This window comes from Tenrec ecaudatus, chromosome 7 (genome assembly GCF_050624435.1).
Source record: "Tenrec ecaudatus isolate mTenEca1 chromosome 7, mTenEca1.hap1, whole genome shotgun sequence".
Classification (NCBI taxonomy): domain Eukaryota; kingdom Metazoa; phylum Chordata; class Mammalia; order Afrosoricida; family Tenrecidae; genus Tenrec; species Tenrec ecaudatus.
Genome location: NC_134536.1, coordinates 45,670,791 through 45,697,970, shown reverse-complemented (window position 1 = coordinate 45,697,970; position 27,180 = coordinate 45,670,791).

The following is a 27,180-nucleotide window of genomic DNA, read 5'->3' as shown; positions in this document are numbered from 1 at the left end:
TCTTCCAAGACAGATTTGTTGGTGACAGAGGAGACTTTTGCAGCATATCTCATTTATCCGAGAGGGCAAAATTCCAATGATTTAATGCATTTGGAATGTCAAAACCAAAACTTTAAAAGAGGGAAAAGTTCAGAGTACCTCCAGGGAAAGAAACAGATTGAAACCAACCAGCCGTCACGTCAAAACACAAACTGGCCCTGGCCCAAGGTGACACTGGCATTTAGTGGTCTCTTGGTTTGAAGTCAGAAGGGCCGGAGCCGTGTGTGTGTGTGTGTGTGTGTGTGTATGTGTCTTGGTGTGGTAAGTAAAAGCAAAGCACTTTGCCAGGTAAGCCAAGAAACTCGAGATGAAACGGCTGAAAACAAGGGAGGATGTGGTCAACAACCAAGCCAGCTAATCGACCCAAACTGGCGCCCTCGAATCGATGCCAGCTCACAGCAACCCCCAATTACGGCCACAGACAATGAGCCTAGAGCGGAACAACGTAAGCGGAAGGTCAGATCCTAAGAATACAGTGCGCGCCTTCATAAAAAGCCTGCCAGGGGCAGGTACTGAAGGTGGGAACAGGAGGTCTCAGGGAGGGAGTGTCAGACACCAGCAATAACACCTTTCTTTGAAGAGCACTCTGCACCAGGCGCTTTGCAGTGAAAGGGCTGTGTCAAAGCATTGGAATGCTGGCAGTCATTCAGAATATCATTGTCTGCTTTCTGAGGGAAAGAAAACGGACACACGCTCAATGATTTGTCCGAGGCTATGCAGCTACGCAGTTTCTGTGCAGAAGTTGAAGCTTGGTAACATCGTGGCTTACATAGTTTCTGGAATCTCTGAAGGAGTTTTCAGAAGCTCAGTGTGCAAACTCTGGTCACCATGGCAGCCATCTGCGTGGGGGGATCCCTTTGTGCGCTAGGAAGCTACCGCCAGACTATGAAGCTGTTGCCGGTTGCCGCCGCATCCCGCTCAGCAGACAGCCAAGTCTTTCACCTGCTGAGCTGCTGGGAAGGTTCCCACCATGGATCTTTGGCTTGGGGACCAGGCCCTGAACGATTATACCACCTCTTCAGAATGTGGCACTACCATGTACATAATGAGTAAGCCCATGGCAGGGCTCAATCACATTCAAGGGACCGTATTTTACAGCTTGGAAAGAAATCTAGAGAAGAAACACTCCTCTCTATGAAGTGTCTTCCAAGCTTGTCCTAGGAACACATCAGCTTCTTCCCGTGTTTATGGTTCATCCTAAATAAACAGGCAAGTTTTTTAGTACATAATTTAACTCAAACTTATGTGCTTTCTGAAGACTGTCCTTATTATTTCAAAGAGAGATTTGACCTTAAGAACCAAACAATGGCGAGTCAACTCTAATGCATGGTGACCCCATGTGGCAGAGGAGAAATGTGCGTCATAAGACTTCAATGGCAGATGCTGGGGATTTTTCTTTCAGGGAGTCTTGGTGGACTCAAATCTTTCACCCTTCAGTTAGCAGACCAGAAGGGGTAGAAGCAAAGGGCAAACCCTAAGGGACAGAAGATTGAATTCTCTATCTTTTTGGAAGCTGCCTCTCTGAGTTCATGGCATATGTGCCAGACAGCTATCTATCATGATGATATAACTAGACAGATTTTTTAAGGGTAACACACACTGTGTCTGCTCCATCTTTTATCCCCAGAACCTGGAGCATGGCCCCCTTACCTAGATACGGTGGTGGTGTGGGCAGTGTCATGAGAAGGCCCAGTTCTCCAACTCACTGCCATCGAGCCAATGGCTGCTCATCACAAGCCCCTGTGGGTGAGCGAGGCTAACTCTTGACCAGACTGAAAGCCAGTCTCTCTCCTGCAGGATGGCTAGTGGTTTTGAACTGCTGACCATGTGGATCACAGCCCAATACATAGACACTACGCTACCGAAGATGAGTCAGCATTGACTCCATGGCGGTGAGAATGTTATCAAGGTAAGAAGGTGTGATGTTTGCAGAGTGGCACAGAACAAGAGCTCAGAAATGTTTAATTAAGGAACATAACCAGTCTCTGATAGATGTTCCCCAATTTATACCAAAGTAGAGGCTGTTGATTGAAAGGCCAAACCATGAAGTTCATGCATCCAGGACCGGGGCAAGCCTGTTCCTCTCATACCCAGGTGAGGCCAAGGTGGTGGGGAATCTGGGGAAGGAGCGTGTCAAACTGCCAGGGCAGTCCCCTCTCAGCTCTGCAGTCAGGGCGATTTCCTGCCAGGGCTGCAGCAACAGAAACATCTGTCTGCCCTTAACTTTCTGTTGCTTCCCCTGCTCCGGTTACTTGAGCTTGGAAACGGCCTTGAACACCAGAGCAGCAAGGACGAAGTGTGTTGTCCTCCCAAGCCCACTGGCTCCCGATAAGCGGCACTTGTAGGTGCTTTACTGCTGACTTGCTCATCAAGCCTGCCCGCTGTATCTGCAAACCCAACCTGGCAATCAGGGGTAAAGGCCCAAATCACAAAAATAAGGAGTTTGATAAACACAGAACTATGCCAGCAATGAAAGAAGATAGCGTGATTTCCAAAAGGCCTGCTAATGCTAATGGTTCATCTTCACGACAAGATGCCCTCTCGTTGGAAGGGTGCACTGGTTCACAGTTGGCCTCTTGAAAATGTCTGTCCATTTGGTGGTTTTTCTTACTCTACCGAAATGAATAGATAATGTGCAAGGATAATGGAATTCGCTCACTTTTGTCTTTTGCAGAGATTGAGGTCTCAATCAGCTGTCCGCGAGCCTCTGGGATGTCATTTGTTTACAGGATGATCATTGTTGATGATAATAGCAGGATGCCTTCAGATCAAAGAGTCTCCCTTTATACTTTCCTCATAATGACGGTTTCCTTTTGAGAGGGGAAGGAGGGCGCTGCAAGATCGAGATCGAGATCAAGATCGCAGGGTAACTTGCAAAGGTCAAGCGGAAGCTCAGCATCCTTTTCGCTTTGTGGTTCGTTAGTCTTAGTTTGCTGCTAACTAGTGGCTAACAAACTAATGTGTACACACCCAGAGGATCTGACTAAGAACACGGATTGCCCTGAGTCAGGGCCAACACACAGGGGCGCAATACGGGATGTATCTGATCAGCAGCACTTCATAGCCCTGTTAGTCCGATGTTAATAGATATGTAGAGGAGTAACAAAAGGGAGCCTGGAGGCATAGTGGATACAGAGTTAGGCTGCCAACTGCAAAGCCAGCAATTCGAAACCACCAGCCTGCCGGAGGGGAAAAAAGATGAGGCTTTCTGCTTTGATAAAGAGTTACAGTCTTGGAAACCTACAGGGACAGTCCCACCCTGCCCTGTGGGGTCACTATAAGTCACAAATGACTGGACAGTAGCGGGTTTGGTGTGGTTCTCGAGGTAACAAAGAAGCAAAGTGCCGTGAATATATGTCTGACCCGCTCAAGCCTTTTCCAGATGGGTGTGTGAATGGGTGTGAGGACACAGTGCACCCAGAAATCTTACACTTATCCTCCCGCTGACTCAATACAGACAAGTGAGGTTCCTTTGGCAATCATTTCCCCCACTGCTTTCAAAGGAGGAGGTGATTTGAATGTGGCAGTCTGTTTCCTTAAAGAATTACAGCCTTGGGTTTGGGTTTTCGTGTGTGCTGTTTGCATTTTGTTGTGCGCGGCTTTGTGTGGTTTTGCTTACACAGCAGCCGCCTGTCGTATTAGAAGATGAGCACCAGGTGGCGCCATAGGACTGGTGTGCTCCTTCAGCGTGCCTATAGGGACCTGCCAACAGGGGCTTGGAGGGAATTGTTTATAACTGTGTCAGCTGATTCGACTTAGCAGGAGTGTGCGCTTGAGGCATGGTTCTCTGGCTTTCTCTATATCCATCCTTTCCGTAGGTGAAGTTGCCTTCATTTTAGGAGAAAAGATAAAGATACAGAAAACTCAAACAACGGACCCCAAGACACCCAGTGAGTAAGTTAACAGAGGCACAGCATGAATTCAGGTTTATCTAATACCCAAACACTAATAACCTTTGGATCATCCATTTAACTGAAATACAGAGTATTGCAGGAAAAGATAGGAAACCTTCCTGAAGCTTACAATTTAGGTAGAAACAGAGTAAATGAGCCCAATTATTGTAACATGAGGATAAGTTAAAATCTATTGCTATAGAATTAGAGAGACCTTTATTACACACACAAAAAAATCTAAATGTGGAGCTATTATTTCTCAACATCTCTTCCTTCGAAGGTGGTGTTTGTATAGTAGACATGAAAGAGTCCTGAAGAATTCTGGGAAATTCCATGCATGCTGTGCCCAAACCTCAGTTGGAGGACCCTATAGGAAAGCAAATAATATTCCCTTCCAATGTTCCTTTCCAATGGTTATGTTCCTTAGAGTCTATAAAGTTTATAAATATTCTGAGACTACTAGAAAGACTTGCTATGTACAGAGTCAAGAAGACATTTAGAAATAGGATCCTCTCTTGGAGTAGAATTTTTCTGGAAGGAACATACTTAGGCTAAAGAGTAGCCGGCAGAAAGATGTTTTGTGAGCCTGAATCTACAGCAACTTGTTTGTTTGGGAGGTTTGGGTTCTTGGGTGTAGCCCTTGAATGCAAGAATCCTTATTGTTGATCATTTTGTTTCACAGTATATTAATTTGTTCTCAGTAATTTTAACTCACTGCCACTGAGTTGATTCTGACTCCTAGCAACTCTATAGGACAGAGTAGAATTGTCCCTGTGGGTTTCCAAGGCTGTCAGTTTTTACTAGAAAAGAAAGCCTTGCCTTTCTCCTGTGGAGAGGCTGGTGGTTTTGAACTACGGACTTTATGGTTAGCAGCCCAACACAATTCAAGACCACCATCCTCTGGGGGAGAAAGATGAGGCTTTCTACTCTAGTAAAGAGTTTCCGCCTCCGAAAGGCACAGGGGCAGATCTACCCTGTCTTGTGAGATTGCGATGAGTCAGAATCACTGGATTTCAGGTGATAACTCAGCTAAAACAACAAAACAAAACAAAGCAAAAAGTTGCCATCAAGTTTGATTCTGACTCAAAAAACTCCATGTGTTTCTGAAAAGGATTGCATTCCAAGTGGTTTTGCCATGACTGTGCTTTCTCACCAAGCCTCTCTTCAATGGTACCCCTGGGGGGATTTAAATTCCCAACCTTGATGTAGGAGCCAAAGGTTTAGCTGTTTGTGGCACCCAGAGATTCCTGAAATCTCAGCTAGAGCCTAGACAGAAGCAGAGGAAATGTTTTAAGGGCTAAGAGAACAAGTCTCCCAGATTATTCACTTCCCAGCACCACAGAGAAAGCAAGAACCAAGAACCATATAAGACAACAGTTTTCAACCTGTGGGTCGCGATTCCTTTGGGGGTCAAATCACCTTTTCACAGAGGTTGCCTAAGATCATCAGAAAACACATTACAATTTACATTATGATTCATAACCATAGCAAATTTACAGTTATGAAGTAGCAATGAAAATAATTTTATGGTTGGGGGGGCCACTACGACATGGGGAACTTGGTTAAAGGGTCGCGGCATTAGGAAGGTTGAGAACCACTGATATAAGACATCAAATACCAGCAGCTGTTGACTGTGGGATGGACGTACCACCTGGTGCCTGTGTGCAGTACCTTATAAAACGGAACAAAACCTAGTCAGACTGGAATTAGAGTGGCATCCCTGCAGGACACAGAATTTAGGCAGGTTCAGTAGGCCACCAGAGGTCACACAGGTAGGAAGTGGCCACCTGGGATTCCATCCAAATTTGCAGATCAAAAGGACCCAACTCTTAACCTCTAAGCACACTGCCCCCACTTGGCAGGCCACAGAGCAGTGATCAAATGCTCTGGCCATTGTAACACTAACTCAAGTTTGAATTTGATTTATGTTTTCAAAGAACTTTCAAGGATATTATCGAATTTGATCCTAACTACAATCCAGTGAGAAAGGCAGTTAAACTAAAAAGCAAAACAGAACAAAAGTCATTTAAGCACAGCGCCTCCACTCCCACCCCCATCCCCACCCATCACACGCATCAGGTGCACTTAGGTGCTGGTGTTCAACCCCCGGACTACTGAGTGGCAGATATGGAGATACTGGACTGGACCCAAACATTCTCCTGCATAGCAGCACCCCCTCACAGTGACTGATATTGTATGTAATAAAGTGCCTCAATATTCACTCACAAGACACTACCTTCAAAAGTGTCTATTAAAGTCAATCATTGCTATTTAGGAAAACCCATATAAACATCAAATTGTCCAACAGGTCGATGTTTTGAATCACTTTCAAGATCCCTATGAAGGAAGAAGAGTATTTTTTCCTAAAAAATTTACATGAATGAAATCAAAGTTATGTAGACATACACTTAAATATATATATATCAACAATTATGTTTTAAATGCTGTGAATACAGAGACGTGGACCTTATTAGCATGAGATCTAATAAAGGGATTGAGCATTATAATTTCATGTAGATACACCTAAAGTATCACAATCTGTTTTCATAGAATTTCAGCCATGATGGTAATCTCTGAACTCCAAATGTCTGGGAACCTAACAAGGAGAGCGTGTGGCCCAAAGAAAATACCTGCAGGGTAACAGTCACCAGGGGTCCTTTACCTGTAGCAGGAATGCCCTCACTACCCACAGCCATCAAGTCATTTTGGGCTCATAGTGACCTCATAAGACAGAGTAGACCTGCTCCTGTGAGTTGCCAGGGCTGTAAACCTTTATGGAAGCAAAAAGCCTCATCTTTGCTCAATGGTGTGGTTGCTGGGTTTGAACCACTGAGCTTTTGGTTAGCAGCCAAATGTGTAACCAACTACGCCACCAGTGAGATTCTCCAAGGAGACTAAAATGCTAAGAAATATTAACCTGAGTAAGATTTGGAGCCTGTTTTATGCACTAGCGAACTGAACATTTTCAGGGTGATCAAGAGTAAGAAGAGTAAGAATTTCCCACTGCTCACTTCTAAAAGTGAATTCCCAGAGCATGAAAATATATTCAAAGAGAAAATGAAGGTTTTACTGCCAGAGTCTGGCATAACTGTTCACCTAGGGCCAAAGTACAATTTCAGATGTCAATGGAGACAACTGAACCCTGGGCAAAGGGAAACTGCTGCCTATGGTCCTGTATTATTGGTGGGTTACCTGTTGGGCTGTGAACCTCAAGGTCAATAGTTTGAACTCACCAGCAGCTCAGTGGGAGAAAGAGGAGACTCTGCTTAGAAAACTGAGAGGGGCAGTTGCCCTCTGTTCCCACGGTCACTCTCCGCTGGAACCAGTTCGTAGCAGCAGGTTTCCTGTCTTAGCAGCTGGTTCCTCTGAGTGTGACCCTCAGAAAGCCCCCCAGGGTTTCCTGATGAGAGGTGGCACCCTTGCCTACAGATCATCACAGCCTAACTGATGGAGCCTCGGGCATGAGTGGGCACTGAGTCACACTATTTCACACCCACAGGGCCTTCGCAAAACTGAGTAGGAAAGGTGTGCGCAGCCAAACAATGTCACCCAGGGACCACATTTCCCTGGATGATAAAGATCTCGAATTTAAAAAGAAGAAGAAGAGGACTCCTTAAATGACTCTTGAATGTCAGCATCATCTTGTGGGCCACTCTGTGCTTCTGTGAAATTTGAAGTTACAAATGACTGTGACCAAGCATGACGGGGAGAGACCTTTGTGTCGTCTAGCTGTGAGAAGGCATTCCATTTCAGCTCTGTAGTGCATGTGCATCAGCGTTGAAAGAGGGCTTGGAAGAAACAGACCGTGTGCTCCCGGAGAATCTCAGAGGTACCAGGTTATGCTTGGTAACAAAATCCAAAGCATTACAGAAAGAGGTGTAAAACTGAGCATTAAAAACAAAGAAACAAACCCTGAGCATTAAAAAGAGTGGTGTTCACATGTAACACCGAAATCCCAGGATGGAAGCTAATAAGTCCCCTGATTTAAGTTGACAAGATAGCGAGCAGTGAGCAGCTTTGCATACCCTTCAAGTGACTAATCTCTCCAGGGTCACCACATAGGAAGTGAGGAAATTTTCCCTTTGCCTGGAGAAAAATTGGCTGCCGCTCAGTGAGCTGCATAAATCTGGCCCGCTCTCCTTCTTTGATCCAGTAAGGCCGCCCGCCTAGTGCGTGAGCTCAGCCTAGGAGAGCTGAGAGAGAGCCCAGAGAGCTCCCGGTGGCTCCTGGCAGCTCATCGGGAACAGAGCTTCCACCCAGGCGCTTTACTTCTACATTCATGACACTGACAGGCTTCCAGTTCCGCTTCATCATGACCCTCTAGGGCAGAGGAAAGCGGCCTCTGTAGGTTTCCAAGGCTGTCCATCTTTCCAGGAGAGGAAAGCCTCCTCTTAGGGAGCCCCCTCCTTTCCAGGGCTCCTTCTGAGCAGGCTCCTTCCAGCAAATGAACTTGAATTCATTAAGTAAACAATCATGCAGGAAGTATTATGAAGCGTCTGCCACGGGTTGGGCCTTGTTAGGGCCCAGGAATACAATTTTGTGGAATTTGTAAAATTCACTGCCATCAAGTCGATTCTGACTGACAGTGACCCCAGAGGAAGAGTAGATCTGCCCTTGTGGATATCTGAGACTGTAACTCTTTACCGGAGTAAAGAGCCTCACCTTTCTCCCACAGAGCAACTGGTGGTTTGGAACTGATAACCTTGCGGTTAGAAGCCTAATACCTAACTCACGATGGTCACCAGGGCTCCTTGTGGAATTTATAGCACAATTCCATAGCTGTTTCAATTTTTTCCAATCTAAAATTCCAAAAAAGAGATCGTTCCAGAAAAAAATAGTGGCATTCGATTGCAAATCTCTTGCAGTCACCGCAGATAAATCAACCGTACCCCAAAGAACCCTCCCGGTGATGGGCCACCAGCACATCGACATTGGAGACCCACTAAGGGTGGACTCACAAGAGCTGTTCAGAGAGTTCATGGGAAAAGTCCATTGTCTTTTCCATCAAATCCCCCACAAACTTTTGGAGATCACTAGCGTCTACCTGTAAAAGTCCAATCTCACTTCCACAGGACAACAAGCCAATGGACATACATCGGACTTGCCCAACCCAACCATTTCTCCTCGTCTATGCACATCACAGAGTTCAAATGACCAGGGTCATGTGCTCAAGAAAAGACAGTGTTCGATGCTCAAGAAAAGATTTCCGTTCACAACCAGCTCTTCATAGCAGCTGCAAATGCACCGAAAGCTGCCGTGAGTGAGGCTGAGTCGCTGAAGCAGAAGCAGAGTAGACACACAGTGAGAAGCCTACATGCGGGGAGAGCTTCGTGGGTGTGTTCTTTTCATACAAGCTAGGCTGCGTTGATGCGACACATGTGTGCCAAGTGTGGAGAAGAACAGGCCGAGGTGGGTGCTTCACCCGTCCTTCCCTCCTCTTGTCGCTCTTTGTTCTAAGGCACCATATGTCTCCTGCCGGAAGTCAGACAAAGGATGGCTGTGCTAGAGAAGCTTGCGTCTTGTTAGGGTACTGGGAAGCTGTGCCACTGGCCTTTCTAACAGCAGCAGGCTCACCGATGGTGGACAAGCTCCAGTGGAACTTCCATATGAAGACAGATTCAGAGGAAATGCCCGGGGATCACAAAACTAGCCCATGAAAATCCTATGGATCACAACAGAATATTGTCCGATGTCATGCTTGAGGATGAGGATGGGTGTCCTAGATTGGTAGGCCCAAACAAAACCTGACTTCACTGCCATTGAATTGACTCCAACTCACAGCAGCCCTGCAGAACAGGGCAGAACGCCTCATCTTTCTCCCACAGAGCCGCTACTGCTTTCGAACTGCCAACCTTACTGTTAGCAGGCCCGCCTGTACACCCGTAGACTCCCAAATGTCAGCGTCTGTGAACATGGGCATGCATCTGGTCAAGGCTTCTCCCTGCTGGACACCGGGTCCCCATAAAGTTGGAGCTAATGCAACAGCCACGAAAACAACAACAACAATGATTTAAAGCGAGACCAAGAGAAGAACAAGAAGAAAAGACAAGTCAAGATAAAAATCATCCCAGTTTATAGAGCCGGAATGTTTATAATGTAAAGAGACAGCTGCATTAAAGGATTAGGCTTCACTGCCTGATTAACAGCATTTGATCTTTTGCTATTGAAAAGACCCTGTGTGTTTTCAAAGGCAGTGAGCCTCTTAAATAAAACCATGAGCCTCAGCAGAAAACCATTAAGGAGAAAAAAAATCAAGTCCTCTTTTGCTTAGTGATCTTTTTGGCCTACCTATTTCATAATCTTCTGTTTCCTTCTCTGTCATTTGGGATGGTATCTAAATTGAATAATTGGGACCCTGGGAGATTGCATGTGACATAAATAAACACATCTCAAATCATTGGGCCCTAAGCTGGTTGGGTCAGACTTTGAGGCTGCCTACCTCGAGCTACTCTTCCCAAATCCCATCACAAGCGGACTTAGTTTTCTGTTTTGTTCCAACATTATTTCTTTATCTTTCTCTCTCCCCCTAAGCAGCCATTTAGCCAATCATCACCGTATTATTTTGGGACCTAGATTAACACATCTTTATAAACCCAAACTCTGCAGTGAGCCAATTCAGACTTGTTAGCCACCTTACAAGGTCAAGTACCACTGTCCCACAGGCTTTCCAAGACTCAGAGGCCCTGCATCTCAGGGTGGTTGCTCAGCAAGCCTGAGCAGTCCGCAGAGCCAGTTCATTCGCTGTGGTTCCTTCAACTCCCAGCATTGCTGCCCAGTCAGCCCACACAGGGGCACTGTCGCCCTGACAGGTTCCCAGAGGTGCCTGCACCAGCACAGACCACCAACCAGCTTCCTTTGCTTGTCCTGCTCTCAAGGGAGACCACGGATGGAATGAGCCCATGGCCACCATCCCAGGTCCTGCTGCCGTTGATACGTGGGTGCTTCTCTAGTGAGGAAGTCTCCCTTCTGGCTGGTCACCCACATACCTGTCTTCTTTTTGCTTGTTTGTTTGCTGGTAAGTGCAGTCAGCTTGAATGGGAAGGGAAAATGTCATTAAACCCTCTAAGGAATTTGATTGGAGTTTTAAAAAAAATGAGCATGCGGCATGCAGTGCTTTGGAGCATGGGACGTGTCATAAAAATGAAATGTCACAAATATAGAAAAGATAAGTTGAGCGAAGCTCCATGCAGTATAAGAAGCAACAATTCCAGTAAGTGCTAGAGCCCAGTATGATGGCAAAGGCATCTTCACAATCCTGCAGTAACAACCCTTGTGGTAGAGTGGGTTTGAATCCACCAGCTACCCTGAGGGAGTAAGATGAGGTTTTCTACTCCTGTGAAGATTTGCATTCTCAGAAACCCACAGGCACAGTTCTACCCTGAGTCAAAATCAACCAGATGGCAGTAAGTTTGATTGCTTTCTTTCTTTCTTTTTTGGTTTTACAGGAATAGAAATACAGACTGAATGTGTGTGGGAGCATTGGTGAGATAGTTAATGTTTATTGTGCCAACCTGGCTGATAACCTCACCTTTCTAGTTCTCAGGTCTCTTGCTGATGGTCAGACCAGGGTGCAGCTACCTTAGCCAGTTCCCTGCTTCAGCTGGCAAGGCTCACTTCCTGCAAGACATCCCTGATGAGAAGCCGCATGGACCTACCCTGATGCAGCCCTGGGTGCTGGAGCAGCCGTGTGGAGACCCCTGCCAGCGCTGAGATGCTTAGGTGTTCACTGATTCGGCTTTCCTCCTGCAGTTGGCATCATTGCGTGTGTTTTGTGAGATAGAAGAGGACCTTGTGGATTGGTGTCAGACATATGGGCTAATGTTGGTCTTGTGGGCCTGGGCAGCACTGGGTTGGGATGTTTTCTTGATGAGCACTTATCCTTTATGTAAAACTCTCTTATTCATATAAATTTCTGTGGACTCGTTTCTCTAATGTAGCCAGATTAACACATTGGGCTATATTCAAGAATGTACATAGATTTGACAGAGGGAAATTGCAATGTGTATTTACCTTTGCTGCAAATAGCTCTATGAACGTTGGGAACATTGTTGTTGTTGTTAGGGTCCATTGAGTCAGTTCCGCCTCACAGCCACCCCATACACAACACAGCAAAACACTGCCAGCTCCTGCGCCGTCCCACACTTGTTTCCAGGACTAAGCCCATTGTGGAAGTCCCTGGGTCAACCCATCTTGTCCAGGGTCTTCCTAGTTTTCACTGACTCTCTACTTTACCAAGCAGGAGGTCTGTCTCTGGGGACTGGTCTCCATTTGACTGACAGCTTGTCATATCGTGGCAGCTTGTGTGCTGCTGTGCTGTTTGCAGCTAGGTTCTTGTTGTTTCAAAATGCCAGCAGGTCACCCAAAGAGAACAGGTTTCACCAGCGCTTCCAGACTAAGCGCAGACAGACGAGGAAGAGGGACTCAGCTGCCCTCCTTAGAGGAGGAAGCCAGTGCAAACCTTGTGCCTCGCTTTGAGACGATGTGGTGGAACACACAAGGGGAAAAGTAAGGAGAATTTCAGAGGCAAAATCAAACACCGTACAGAAAGGGGTCACTGTGCCTGGGGCCTTAGAACCACAGTCGCCGAGGCACTGAGGTCAATGGACATGGCACAGTCCACAGAGAGAATGCTCGATATCCTACTTTGACAGACAGCCACTGCAGTCTTGAGAGGTTTGAGCAGATCTAAGGGGTAACTCTGGTCTCTTCCTGTCTCGGGAAAGAGGAGTGGTGCAATTCTGCTCATCCGTCCTGTCTCAGGGGCTCTAGTTCTCAGGGGCTTCTGCAGCCTCTCGCCTCCATCGACTCAGGCAGGGATCTCACATGAGCTCCCTGGTTGATGCTTCTTTCTTGGTGATCACAGGAATCTTTCTCCCTGCTTCTGTGTTGGATCTCTTATACGCAGAGGGATGGCAAAAGCAGCGATTCTCAAGCCCGTGTTCTCACACTTTATTTTCATGGTCTCTTTTGTTAGACTAATCTTCTTGAGGAAATGAGGCACGGAGTCTAAGGGTTTGGGACCATGGTTTCCAAAGACAATCGGTTTAACACAGTTTGCAAAGATAATGTTCTACACCACCCGATTTTGGTGAACAGTGATTGGAGTCTGGAAAGCTTGTGAGGACCAGTGAAGGTGCAACTATTCTCTCTCTCTCTTCCACCCCCCCCCCCCCAGGAATGAGGACTGTGTTAGTCCGAGTTGACTAGAGAAAAAAATTCATAGACACTTATATGTATATAAGAAAGAGCTTTATACACAAGAGCAATTGAATATTGAGAAAACATCCCAACCCAGTACAGATCAAGTCCACAAGTCTGATATTAGCCCATATGTCTGATACCAATCTATAAATTCCTCTTCAGACTCACACAACACATGCAACGATGCCAAATACAGGAGGATCACAGGCCCGTGGATGGGAAGTCTTGTGGATCCAGTGGCGGTAAAAGTATTTCAGTGCTGGCAGGGGTCTCCATGTGACTCTTCCAGCTCCAGAGCTCTTGCATAGCTCCATATGTGTTGTCAACAGGAATGTCTTGCAGGCAGTGAGTGTGTGTCCCACCTCCAGTGGACTATTTATCTCCTTAGCACCTCCAAATGAGGTCATCAAGCTGCAACCTGATTGGCAGGCTAAACTCCACCCCTTCAGTCTTAAGAGACTCAAATTGACAACAGATTATATAACTAACACAAAGAATGGGAAAAAATCGAAGACAGGAGGAAGGCTTATTAACAACCTGAGATATGCAGATAAAACCACCTTGGTTGCTGAAAGTAAGAACTTGAAGGACTTGCTGATGAAGACAAAGGACTTCAGTGTGGGTTACAACTCAGTGTAGGGAAGATCACAAATCTTCACAACGGGACCAAAAGGTAACATCATGATAAATGGAGAAAAAGTTGAAGCTGTTAAGGGTTTTGTCTTGCTTGGATCCACAGTAGAACTAGAAGACAAGAGATCAGTACAATGGAACTAGCAGACAAGAGATCAAAGGGCGGCATTGTATTATGTAAATCTGCTGTACAAGATTCTTTAAGGTTTTGAAAACAAGGATGTTACTTTGAGCACTAAGGTGTCCCTGACCCCAAGCCATGCCATGGTATTTTCAATCATCTCCTACGCATGTGAGAGTGGGGCACTGGAGCCAAGGATGGCCAGAGTTCATCTTATGTACTCTTGACATGTTCCCAGGAGAGACTGGTCCTTGGAGAAGGACATCATCCTTCGGGAACTGGAGGGGCAGCAGTGACACAGAGGAAGACGATGAGATGGATTGACATGCACGGGGCTGCAACAGTGGGCTCAACGTAGGAACAATTGCGAGGATGGAGCGGGACCGGCCAGTGTTTCGTTGTGTTGTGCACAGGGCCATCCTAAGTTGAAATGACTTGATGGCACCTAACGGCAACAAGTCGCTCTGTATGGTGGGATGTCATGTCGCTGTTTTTAAATAGAAACATCAATTTTATCTATTTTCCTAATATTTTTGATAATGTTGGAGAATGTCGATATAGATGTTAGGTGGAAAAGGAAGCTGTGATTGAGTAGCTACTAATGATCAAACACTAAAACAGCAATAGTTATTGTTTTGGGAGATAGTGGTTTTGGTTGATTTGTCACTTCACATTTCCACATTTTCAAAATTATTCCCAAGGAGTCTATACCAGAGTAGAGTCATTGTGTCCCACAATGTTTTCAGTGTCTGATTTTCCAGAACTGACTTTCCAGGCCTTTCTCCTGAGGTGCTTTGGGGTGGACTTGAACCCCCACCTTTCCAACAACAGCCACACAGCGTACATGACTGCCCCACCGAGGCATTCCGTCGAAAGGTTCTCATCTCCACTGCTCACTTTGGGGGTTATTTTACTTAAACACACTTAAGATGCAGCCTGTCACCAGGAGGCCTTGGTGAGATGATTAGAAGAATATTTTGTTGCTGACTCCTAATTAAACAGATGATCAGTTTCTTTACTTTCTTGTAGATCAAATCCTAAAACAACATTTGAGGCAATGCAGCACAGCCTGGTTTTATCCTATGATTATATATCTTATGATTGGAAGCGCTGGTCAGGTAGTGCCTGCGAAACCACCAGGAGAAAGACTCAAAAGAAAGATGAGGCTTTCTACTCCTGTAAAGGGTTACAGTCTTGGAAACTCACCGGGACAGTTCTCTCTTGTCCTATAGAGTCGGTGGCAGTGAGTTTGGTTTGAGTTTGGTGTGTCTCATTACCGCAGTGCTGCCGGTGGGCTGTGTTAGATGGATTGGCAGGAACAGTGGTTTGGTGTGTCTCATTATCACAGTGTTTCCAGTGGGCTGTGTTAGATGGGTTGACAGGAACAGACAGCTGAGCCTCGACTGCAGTGAGGGGTCTAGGGGAGGAATCAGCACGCTGGAGCCTGCGTCCTGGGAAGCATCTTTTGTTGGTAAACAAAGACACGGGGCGCTGCTCTTTGTCAGAAGTATGAAAACTAAATGCTTTCGGTTTGGCCTTTGCCAGGCTGCCTTCCCCGCCCCCTCCCCACCCTGCATCCCAAGCAAAGAGATTTAGAGTCAAATAATGGGAAAATTGAGAGGAAATCAGCTTGCTTGCCATCCTCCCCCCCACCCCCCATTTTACTTATTGGAGAGACTATAGCTCTTTTTTCAGATGACAGAACAGGAGAGAAGAAAATATCGTAGACCCCAGAGCGTCCAACCCAGAAGCCGAGATTTGACCTTGGCAGTGATTCCAGAGCACAGAGCTTTCCCATTCAGAGCTCTGTTGTCTTGGTAGCCTAGCAATGTTGGGCTTTGTTGTAGGTCCTGTAGAAGTCTTTCCCCATACTTCAAGAGGACCAAGGCATATCTGTCATCTAATCACTCAGCTAGCCATTTGGAACACCTGTTTTGTTCAAGGGCCCATTGTGATGATTGGTTCAGGTCATCAACGTTAGAGTCAGACGTAGACTGGTGGTCCTCGTACTGGACTCAGCCTGGGTATATGTGTGGGAGCCTGCTCTGCCCTCCCCCCCACCCCCAGGCCAGAGAGCCCTCTTCTGGCTCTGGTCCCTGGTAGGGTCAAGGTGGCATACTCTCCTGGAACTCCTTGAATTCACCCCATCTTCTAGGTTACAGAAAAGACACCAGGGCCCCTGGAGTTTCCTTAACAAATGATCCCAATACAATGGCTGCCCCTTCCCCCACCCCTTTCCAGGTTTGTTCTTCGGAAGGAAGCTCTGTGATACGGGGGAGAGGAAAAGGAGGAGCAAGTGTTTGTGTTCGAGGAGTATGATGGGCGTGTGACTTTGTATCCTGAAGAGAGCGAGCACTCAGCACAATACGCAGCATGCATGCAGCAAGGGCTCCGCAGAGTCCAAAACCCCAACACCAAACTCACCACCACGGCATCAATGCTGCTCCTAGAGACACTGTCGGGCTGGGTATAACTGGCCCTGTGGGCTTTTGAGACTGTAACTCTTTAGGGGAGTCTGTCCGTGATATATTCCCTTAATAGCTTTGATGTATTCTCTTAGTATTGTACTAGATAATAAATAAATAACCATGAGAAAGAATACAACTCCCTATCAGGAGATACTTTTAATTAAAGTAAACCTGAAGGAGCCCTGGTGGCTTAATGGTTACTTGTTGAGCTTCAAGACTCAGGATGAGCAGTTCAAAACCACCAACTGCTCCGCAGGATAAAGTTGAGGCTTTCTACTCTGGTCAGGAAAGATAGTCACAGGGTAGTTCTACCCTGTCTTAGAGGGTTGCCATGAGACGGCATTGGCTGGATGGTAGTGAACTTGGTGTGACTTTGGACCCAAGTCACAGTATATGTGTCACCTCCCATATAAGTGGCAGCTGGACAGTGAATCGGGAAGATCAAGGAAGAATTGCTGCCTTTGCATCATGGCTTTGGCCAGCGATTTTCTATATCTCAGGGGCTCCCTAAAGAACAGCGGATAGATCTGTTGGAAGAGGTAGAACCAGGAAGCTTCTTAGCAACAAGGGTAGGGAGACCTCATCTGACATATGTTGCACATACCCTCAGGACCAAGCCTTGGAGAGGACCACTATGCTCAGTACGATGGAGCATCATGGAAAAGAGGGAGCCCCTCAGCAGGATGGTTTGCATGGTGGTCCCCACAGTAACAATATGAGGTTGGCCCAGGACTTGGTCAGGTTTAGCACCTTCGTCTGGAGGGTCGCTGTGGGTCATGCCCAACTTGATGACACTTAATCGTACTAGCAGGCCGAAATGGGGTTTGACGTTGTTTGTTTTTCAATAACTAGGCTATTGTCTTGGTCAAATTCCAATACTTCATTCATATTTAAACTAATGCCATTCCTCCCCCACTGGATACATGATTCTTCACATCCCCCATTAAAACCATCATGTTTCACTTGTGAAACAATATAGCTTCAGTGTTCTATCACAAATGCAAAAAAAAAGCTGCGTTTAAATACACAATATAGTTTTCTGAGGGACTAATTTGGAGCTACACTTGGATTTCTTATAGTGGGATGTGTGTTTACCACAACGATCCTTCAGAAGAATTATAGAGTACCTATAAAGAGAGCAATAGAATATGATTCGCTCTTCTAGTGATTTGATATGAAAAAAACTTAAAAAGCACAATTTTGCTTGGGGGTAAGCACAGTTGAGCTAATGAGCTTACTTCTAAGTCATTACATCATCCCACGCAAGTCATGTACCTCAGCACTTGGATTTTGTCTAATGCCAGAGGTCTGAACGTTCATGAAGAGGCTTACCAAGAGTTCCACATTCATCTCGAATAATTAGGAGACGTGATTTTGAAAATGTAAGCCACTGTTGATGTGGCCGAAGTGGAAACAGCGTACACAGTCACCATCCCGGTCTCTCCCTTTCACTGGGCTGGCGCCATGGAGGTCTAAAATCTCTTGTTGGCACTTGGGTTAGAATGTGAGAATCATCTCTTGAGATGGAGGCACACAGAACAAGAGTGACTATGTGTTCATGGCAATTTTTCATGAGGAAATAGCAGCTCAGGGATGAAGAGTTGAGCCCTGTGCCCAGAGTACCACCAGCTCCACTCTGAGAAGTGCAATTGATGGGTGCGGGGGGTGGGGTGGCAATTGTGGTACAATTGATGGGGTGCGGGGGTGGGGTTGCAATTGTGGTCTGGAAGAAAGCCCTAGTTCTGGGCTGCTTACGGAACATTTAGTCCTGGTTTCCAATTTTTTTCCTGCTTCTTGAAATGATCAGCCCTACATCTAAACTCTGAAAACACTTGCTTTGTAAAGGCTTGAAGGGACCTTGTCATTAACCACCAATAATTCAAGCCTGCTTCATGAAGCTCTGGGTGTGGGCTCTCAGGGGGTTCTGCATCCCTCTGCTCAGGTGAGTGGAGAATGGCTGGTCATTGGCCTGTCTTGTACGTGAGAATGTGTTGAGCTATTCTGTGCCCGGGTCAAGCTGGGATGACCCATGTCTGTGACTTTCGCCTGAAGGTTTTCCTTTATAAACCTCCAGATTGGAATATACCTCACTGCTAAAGCAAAGTCGATAATTTGATGATGTGAGTCCTTCAGGCCAAGACAACTATCTGGGAATGAAAGCATCCAAAGGACTTGATGAATAAGAGCTGTTTTCTCTGATAGATTTGGGGAGGGGGGGCAGGGATCACCTTAGCTATCTCTTGGTTGTATTGATCGAGGCACAGTGAGTTTGGTTATTTTGCCTTAGCTGAGGTTCTCGGGGAATTTATATCTGTGGATTGTCATGGTAGATGCTCCTATCATTTTGCACCATTCGCCAACCTGGACTCGGTCATTTTCAGAGTCTAATTGGTGTTCCGTGTGAACCCTGGCATGGTTTCACAGTGCTCGACGTCACAACATTTATTTCTCCTCAGATGACAAATGATGGACGTGGAAGGAAATTTCCAGTCTCAATTTCTTCAGCACGCCGAAGTGTGTGAAACAGGGTTGGTGTACTCTAAATGCAGACTGGATTCGTGCTTAAACAAATCGAGGAGGAGGACTCAAGGCTCTGGCTACCCTGGTTGATGAGCAAGTCAGGTGAAGAGCCAGCGAGTTAGGGTCTAGTTAAAAGAAAGGAATACTTGCTAATTTTATAGCATCAACTTGACCAAAACTTAGGGCTAAACGCAGGGGAGTCAAATTGACTGTAGAAAAATGAAATAAAAGGTTATATCAATGCCATTTAGCACCATTGGGGGTCACACTTGGATTTGAAACATGGTCTGGCCATTTGCTAGACATTTGTCCTGAGACACATGAAACTCCTCTCTGCCTAGATTTCCTAATCAGCAAGGTGATGGCTGTCATAACCTTTACAGGGCGATTTTGAGCATCCACCTCTAGGCTGCTGGGAACCTCAGTTATACTCAAAAACAGAAATGATCGTTTTTATTAAGAAACCCATAATGCTTGCTGTGATAGCTCATGAGGAGAAAATGTTCTGAAATTGATTGTTGAAATGGTTGCACAACTCTCCTGAACCTTATAACCAATCAATAACTGTGATCTGGTGTCCAGTCCTTAACGGCTCCCATGTTCACCACTCTGATGGATTGAGTTGTATCACAGCAAAGTCTGAATGGATTCTAAGTCTGTGCCTGTGGATAGGTTTCTGATTGGGAATAAGGGTTTCTTATTATGCTCATGACTGCAAGTCAGTATAAGGTGTTTCCTAAACCTAATTACTTATTATAATTATAATTATAAATATAAAAAGTATAAAAATTTCTCTCCCAGAGGAGAGCACAAATGGTGGAAAGTAGGTGCCACTTGGTGAAGAAAATGCAGCTGAGGAATACTGGGGCCACAGAAGCTGAGGTCACCAGCTTCCATCACGGCAGACAGGGCGACAGACACTTCCCCCCAAAGCCTGTGTCCTGAATTCAGACCTTCATCCTCTCATACTGTGAAAAAGAAATGCCTATTCTTTTTTTAGATCAATTTATTGTGGGCCTTACAGCTCTTATAACATTCCATACTTCATTGTATCAAACATATTTGTACATATATTGCCATCATTATTTCGAAAACATTTTCTACTTGAGCCCTTGGTATAAGCTCCTCTTTTTGTCCCTCCCTCTCCCATCCTCCCATCCTTGTGAATCCTTGACCAATAATATATTGTTGTTATTATTTCATATCTTACACTGTCCATTGTTTCCCTTTACTCATATTTCTTTTCTTTGTTCCATTGTGAAGGGACTATATAGGATCCCCCTTTGCCCTCCCTGACCACCCCCTTACCCTCATGATATTGCTACTCCCACTACTGTTCCTGAGGGGTTTATCTGTCCTGAATTCCATGTATCGACAGCTCTAATCTGTACCGGTTTAGCCAGATTTGTAAGGTAGGACTGGCTCATGGTAGTAGGGGGCGGGGAGGGAGGAAGCATTCAGGAACTAGAGAAATGATATGTATGCCTATTCTTAAAAGTCATTTACTTGTTGTATTTCTGCTACAGTAGCACTAAGCATGCAAGACAACTGCCATATGGCTCTTTAGATGAGCCTGTATGGAGCCCAGGTGGTGTGGTGGTTATGTTGGGCTGCTATCCACAAGGTCTGCAGTTCAAAACCACCAGATGCTCAGTGGGAGAAAGGTCTTTCTACTTCCCCAAAGAGTCACAGTGATTCACAGTGGCAGTTCTGTGTTGTCCTATGGGGTCTCTATGAGTTGACATTGACTTGACGGTAGTGAGTTTAGATTTTTGGCTTATACCTGGCCAGCCAACTGGGAGAAACCCATATGTATTCCCATTACAAAGAAAGGTGAGCTAACCAAATGTGGAAGCTATTGAACAATACAATTCATGTCACATGCAAATGAAATCTTACTGAAGACAATTCAACAACAGTTGTAGTAGTCCATTGACAGGGAACTGTTAAAAAGTCAAGATGGATTCAAAAGAGGATATGGAACAAGGGAGCGCATTTTTAATGACAGATGGATCTTGACTGAAAGCAGAGAATACCAGAAAGGTGTTTACTTCTGTTTTATTGACCACGTAAAGACATTTGACTGTGTGGATCATGATAAACTACGGCTATCACTGAGAAGAATAGGAATTCTGGAATGCTTCATTGTGCTAACGTGGAACCTGTACATGGAACAAGAGGCAGTTATAAACAACACATGAGAATAGTCAAGGGAAGGCTAGATGGCTTAACATCAGGAAAAGTTAGGGTCAAGATTGTATTCTTTCACCATATTTACTCAATCTGTATGCTGAGCAAGTAAAACAGGAAGCTGGACTGCATGAACAACATGGGATCAGGCTTGGGGAAAGGTTCACTAATAGCCTGTGACATGCAGATGACACAACTTTCCTTGCGGAAAGAGGACATCAAACTGCTGATAGATATGAAGGACTCCGGGCTTCAATACTGATTACAACTCAATGGAAAGAAAACCAAAATCCTCACAAGTGGAGCAAGAGACAGCATCGTGATAAATGGAGAGAAGATCGAAAGATCAAGAGCTTCATCTTGCCTGGATCCGGCCAGTGCCCTTGGAAGCAGTGGTCAAGAAATCTAATGACACATTGCTTTGGGAAAATGTGACGCTCAAGACCTCGTTAAAGCGTTGAAGAGCCAGGGCATCATTTTGAAGTGCACTCGACTCAAGGCATGCTAATTTTAATTGTTACTTATGCATATGAAAGTTGTATAATCAATTAGGAAGACAGCAGAAGAATGATGCATCTGAACTATGGTGTTGGTGAATTCTATTGAAATTACCATACATTGACAGAAGGAAAATAAAATGTTTGAGGAAGTATATCCATAATGCTCCTTAGGAGTGAGGTTGATGAGACTCATCTCTATACTTTGGACATGTTGACAGGAGAGACCAGTCCCCAGAGAAGGACATGATGTTTGGTAAATCGGATGGCAGCACAAAATAAGAAGACTCCAATGCAATGGACTATACCAATGGGGCAAGAATGGGCTTAAACACAATAAAACGGAGGATGCTGCCGGACCAAGTGGTGTTTCATTCTGTTGTGTATTGGACCACTAGGAGTTAAAATCACCTTGAAGACACCTAACAACATACTCTGACTCTATTGCTCACTGACTACCAGGAGCAGCTTGCACGAAGAGTAAGTAGTACAGTCTGGCTTCCAGAGATAGGATCATAGGAAGAAGCATATGAAAAGGGGTAATTAACAATGGAAAACTGGGATATTGTGTTCCAATTTGGTTATACACTCCCACCAGTAACATGTGAGTATTCTGAATTAGTTTTTATCTTTATCACCAATTATAATCTGTCTTTTATTATTCTTATCATAGCTATTCTAGTAGGTATGAAGTGGTATCTCATTGTGGTTTTGATTTGCATTTCCTGATGGCTAATGATGTTGCACGTTTTCATTTGCTTACTGACTGTTTGCATATCTTCTTTACAGAAATATCTATTTAGATCATTTGTATATTCTTAAAATAAATTGAATATCCATTTGTTATAGAGCTGTAAGAGTTCTTCATATATTTTAAATACAAGGCTCTTATAAGATAGATGCTTAGCAAATACGTTCTCCAATTCCTCAGCTTGTTTCACTTTCTTAATCGTGTCTTTTGGAGCACATATGGAGTGCTTGAGAATATCATGCCTTGAGTCAGGTGCCGTTTAGTCTTCAGAATGGTCCCCTTGCTCTTTGGCACTTTAAACAGGCCTTGAGCACCATCAGCTTTTCCCAAACAACGTGTCATTTAATTCAAAGACCAGTGAGGTGGCCCCTGGCAAATAGGGTTCAGTGGCGCTTCCAGACTAAGAACAGATGAGGAAGGACTAGGTGAGGCACATCAGAGGGATTAGCCACGGGAAACCTTATCAGTGTAAAGAAAAATAAACATTCTAACAACTGGGCCAATAGAGAAAATTATGATAAATGGAGAAAAGATTGAAAGTGTCAAGGATTTCATTTCATTTCAATCTACAATTGATGCTCATAAAAGAAGCAGCCAAGATATCAAATGACATATTGCTTTGGGAAAAATCAAAGGCCCACTGCCTATTTAAACGATTAATGAGCAAAATATCATTTTGAGGACAAAGGTGCACCTGGCCCAAGCCAGGGTATTTTCAATTGCCTAATCTGCATGCACAGTATATCTTAAACTAAAAGAACTTTTAAAAAAAGAGTTCAAGCCTTGAGTTGTGTGATAGTTAAGGTTTATTGTGCCAACCGGGCCAATAAACACATGGGATTGATTGAAGGGAGGAAAGATAAATGACTCGGTGAGCCTCGCTTTCTTGTTCACTGCTCTCTTGTTCTCTGGTGGTCAGACCAGGGTGTGGCTGCTTTAGCTAGTTCTTCACCTTGGGCTGGCAAGGGCTCACTTTCTGTGAGACATCCCTGAGGAGAAGCCACATGGGCCTGGGTACATGAAGCCACATGCAGCTCTGAGAGCAGGAGAAGCTGCGTGGAGACTCCTACCAATGCTGAGGTGCTTACACTCTCACTAATTCGGCTTTCCTCCTGCATTTGGCATTATTACGTGTGTTTTGTGAGTTTGAGGAGGACTTTGTAGATCAGTGCTGAACATATGGGCTAATGTTGGACTTATGGGCTTGGACTGGACTGGGTTGGGATGCTTTCTTAATGTACACTTAACCTTTTATATAAAACTCATATATGTATGAGTTTCTGTGGATTTGTTTCTCTCATCTACCCAGACTAACTCAAGTTGGAATATTGAAAGATTCTATAGGCAAAATATTGGATGGCGCAGAAAGCATCAAAAGAAGATGGGAAGAAAACAAGCCTCCAGGAATCAATAGTATCAATTAAAATACTTCAACAAATCAACAAAGCACTGAAAACACTTACTTGTCTGAGCCAGGAAATTTGGAAGACAATTACTTGACTAATTGACTAGAAAAGATTGATATTTATACCCATTCCAAAGCAAGATGCCCCAACTGAAAGCATAAATCATAGAACAATATCATCGATATCACATGCAAGTAAAATTTTGCTGAAGATCACCCAACAATGACTGCAGCAGAACATAGACAGGGAGCTTCCAGATTCAGAAGAGGATATGGAAATATGGAGCAAGCATATCATTGCTAATGTCAGGTGGATCTTGGCTGGAAGTAGAGAATACCAGAAAAATGTTTACCCATGTTTTATTGACTATGCAAAGGCGTTTGACAGTGTGGAACATAGCAAACGATGGGATGGCTAGCCTTGGGAAGAATGGGAAATCCTGAACACGTGATTGTGCTTGTGCAGACCCTGGACATGGATCAAGAGGAGATTGTATGAACAGGACAAGGCCATCCTGCATGCTTTAAAAGCAAGAAAGGTGTGCATCAGGGTTATATCTTCTCACCACACTTACCCAATCTGTCTGATGGGCAGACCCTCAGAGAAGCTGGGTTATATGAAGAGAGAGACGACGTAGCATCAAGATTGGAGGAAGGCTTATTAACAACATGTGATATGCAGATGACCCTGCCTTGCCTGCTGAAAGTGAGGAGGACTTGGCGCACTTGCTGATCAAGGACTGCCGCCTTTAGTGGATGTTACAACTCAATGTAAAGAAGAGCAGAGTCCTCACAACTGGACCAGTAGGTCGTGATAAATGGGGAAAAGGTTGAAGTAGCCAAGGATTTTCTCACTGGAATGCACATTCAGTGCTTATGGAAGCAGCAATGAGGAGATTAAAAGACAGATTTCATTGAGTAAATCTGATGACAAAACCTCTCTAGAATATTGAAAAGAAGGATGTTATTGGAGGACTAAGGTGCACCTGACCCAAAGCATGGCATTTTCAATTGCCTTGTATGCTTGTGAAAGTTGTGAATAAAGAAGACTGAAGAAGAATCAATGTATTTGGACTGGAGTTCTGGGGAAGAATATTGAAAGTACAAAGGCCTGCTAAAAGTACAAACCAATGTGTCTTAGAAGAAGTAAAGCCAGAGTGCTCCGTAGAGGCAAAGATGGTAATACTTCGTCTTACATATTTTGGACATGTTGTCGAGAGAAATAAATCCCTGGAGAAGGACATCATGCTTAGTAAACTAGAGGGAGAGCACAACAGGATTGAGCATAGGAACAATTGTGAAGGTGGTTCAGTTTGGTTCTACTGTGCACAGAGCCGCTATGGGTCGGAACCAATTCAATGGTACTGAACAACAACATATGCATGTCAAAGTTAGTGTGTAAGGAAGCCTAATGCTTCTTTGAACGATGATGCTCCTGAAAAACATTGAAAGTACTATACATTCGCAGGAGAACAAACAAATCTGTTCCAGAGGGTGTGCATCCAGAATACTCCTTGAAAGCACGGAAGGTAAGCTTTTGTTTCACATACTTTGGACATGTTTTCAGGAGAGGCCAGTTCCTGGAGAAAGAAGTCAAAGTCTAGGGTCATGGAAATAGAGGAAGACCCTCAATGCAATGAACTGGCGCAAGCAGACTCAAGCAGAACAGCACTGCCAGGCCTGTGCAATACGAGGCAGAGCTCCATTGTGTTGTGCATTGGGACACTGAGTGAGAACTGACAATGCTAGATCATTAAGGCCCCTGGATGGCACCACGTGTCATGCTTGTCTATTAACCAAAAGGTTGGCAGTTCCACACCATGGAATTACTGCCATAATGGCGATCAATCCAAACCCACAGCCATCGAGGCCATTCTGATTTATAGTGACTGTCACATATGGGTTTGGGACTGTCAATCTGAACCAGAGCAGACAGGCTCATCTTTCTCCCTGGACAGGCTGGTGCATTTGGAATGCCAACCGTTGGTGACTTAGCAGCCAGCGCTCCCTTCCTTACACACTACAGTCCCCAAGCCCCAGGGAGCAATTATGCTTTGTAAGACTGTGTTGGTATGGGTACATTAGAGAAACAAATCCACAGAAACTCATATGTATAAGAGAGAGTTTTACATAAAGGGTAATTGCACATCACGAAAGCATTTCAACCCAGTGCTGCCCAAGCCCACAAGTCCAACATTAGCCCCATATGTCCAACACCAATCCACAAAGTCCTCCTCCAGCTCACAAAACACACACAATAATGTCGACAGCAGGAGAAAAGCCGAATCAGTGAACGTGTAAACATCTCAGCGCTGGCAGGGGTCTCCACAGGGCTGCTCCAGCACCCAGGGCTGCACCGGGGTGGGTCCATGTGGCTTCTCCTCAGGGATGTCTTGCAGAAAGCGAGTCTTGCCAGCTGAAGCAGGGAACTGGCTAAGGCAGCTGCACCCTGATCCAACCATCAGAAAGCAAGAGACCTGAGAAATAGAAAGGCGAGGCTCACTGAGCCATTTATCTCTCTACCCTTCAATAAACCCCACATGTGTTTATCAACCAGGTTGGCACAATAAACAGTAAATAAAAGACAAATGATCTTTAGGAGTCAGAATCAATGACAATAGGTTTGTTTGTTTGTGTGTGTGCGCGCTCATGTGTATTTTGACTTTTGGCTAACTTATAACCACTAATCATAGACTTTCCTATTATTTAGTAATATGTGTTTTCAGCGTTACGGACTACCTTGACCACACATGATAACTGCCTCTGTTTTTGACACCTTAAGTAATGTAGGTGAGCTAACGGAACAGATGTCATAGCTGACCTCCTCTGGCTACACAGGGAAGGCAACTCCATCTCCTCAGCAACCCAAGGCTCATTGCACATGAAAGAGGTGAGACATGCCCTCATCGTCCATCCGCCTTTGTCCTGTTCTGACAGCCACGGTTTCTCCTCTGGCACTCAGCTCCTCTGCCGGGTCTGAGAATTCACTGCAGTGGCCACATAGGACTCAGCGACAACCCTCTCAATTAATGGGTTTTATTAGGGAGTTAACAGGTTAACCATACCACAGGATCAGAAAATATTAAGGAAATAACATTTTGTCCACAGCAGCATCTCACCTCAGCCCGCAGCCAGGTTGCTCTCTGATCTTCAGCCTCTGTCTCGTGATCCTTTGGCCTCTGCATGTTCCACAGGGGAGGAAGCCCGCCTGCGGCTTAGCCTCACAGTCTCATGTTCTGTTGTCTCAGTGCAGTGGCTCCTCTACTCTGCGGCCTCGGGTCCCACTGTGGCCTGGCCTCTGCTGCCTCCACCACCCAGGCGGAGGGATCTCGAATGTGCTCTGCTGGCGGCTCTTCTTTGACAGCCCTGGGCATCTCTCTGTTCTTGCTTCTGAGATGGCTCTTTTATACACAGTGGAATGACCATCAAATTTTGCCAACAGACATTTTGGACCTCGTTTCC